Raw genomic sequence first — 1293 nt, 5'->3', positions numbered from 1 at the left:
CCACACACACACACACACACACAAACAAACAAAAACAACTAAGACAGGCACACCGCTATGACATCAGCAGCACGTGCACACTCACGACTTCTCCCAGGTCGTTGGAAACACTCCCCGGTACACTACAGCACTCAAGTCGAGTTTTCGTTAGAGTTGAGTTTTACGGCACTTGCAACACAAATGGGACGCAAGTGCCAACGCTTAGAGGTATTATTGGAGAGTAAAAAGGAAAGAAAAATAGGAGAGAACTTGGACGATGGTGTTAGATAGAAAAGAAGTAGGAGACCACATGCACAAAAAAAGCACACGCCAACCACCCTCACACTATTACAGCACTGAACTATCGTCGTTATCGTGCAAATCAACCAAGTACCAGCACTAACTTTCCGGTACTCAACCTACAGAACTGAGCTATTTAACTTTCTGGTACAGTAAAGCAATGAGCGGCGAGCGGCACTGAGCGTATACTCCCCTATATAACTTGTCGGTAGAGTACAGCACTAAGCTATAATTCCCGGTACAGTGCAGCCAGCTATCATCATCACCATCCTTCTCTTCAAGCATCATCAAAAACTTTCCTGCCAGGGTCTGTGAGTGGCGCCAAGTGTGAGCAATTACTTTCAACAACTGTGACGCCAACATGGCTACGACTCACGGACACACGGACGGATACAGATGGGTGGACAAACGCTTTTCTCCAGGACACGACAGGAAGATAATCAGAAAACAATTAAGAGAGAAAAATATCCCACCACCATTCCCCCCACTCTTTTCCTTCTTTCTCTCATGACAGTCATTCCCTCTTCCTACTTTTTTCTAAAACGGTTTCATGTACCCCTTTTCACAGATTCCCAAAATTTCGGAGAAAAAAAACTTCCTTCAGTCCATAATCCTAAAATCATGAAACGTCCCATCCCTCATTACCATTTTCCTCCTTATTACTTCTTTAACTTACCTCTAGATATTTCCTTCATTTCCTCCGTTCCCTCCCTCCTTCCAGTCTTCCACCCAAAACTTCCACCCAGCTACTCAAGGCAACACTAATTGAGCGTCCGTTTTCCCCCTCTCCATAAACTGTCGATGTGTGTGTGTGTGAGTCTGTGAGCCTCTGAGAGAGAGAGAGAGAGAGAGAGAGAGAGAGAGAGAGAGAGAGAGAGAGACTGTGAGGCTGTTGTAGGTCTGAGGGGTTGAGAGGCTGTGGCTGGGAGTTTGTGAGGTTGCGAGTGCTGGTGAGGTGGGGGAGGACAGGTGAGTCCAAGGGACAGGTGTGTCGCTGAATTACCTGCCCTCCTT

The 1293-nt window shown here is 46.6% G+C and overlaps 1 protein-coding gene across 1 annotated transcript in view; it reads right to left on the bottom strand.

Annotated features, from left to right (window-relative positions):
* The window catches only part of LOC101851136 (breast cancer anti-estrogen resistance protein 1), a 30204-nt gene that overhangs the window by 20794 nt on the left and 8117 nt on the right, over positions 1–1293 (bottom strand). The gene's annotated exons all lie outside the window — the stretch shown is intronic.

Source organism: Aplysia californica, unplaced genomic scaffold (genome assembly GCF_000002075.1).
Source record: "Aplysia californica isolate F4 #8 unplaced genomic scaffold, AplCal3.0 scaffold00373, whole genome shotgun sequence".
Classification (NCBI taxonomy): Eukaryota; Metazoa; Mollusca; class Gastropoda; order Aplysiida; family Aplysiidae; genus Aplysia; species Aplysia californica.
The sequence above is the reverse complement of the archived record's forward strand: the minus strand, read 5'-3'. Positions and strand labels throughout refer to the sequence as shown.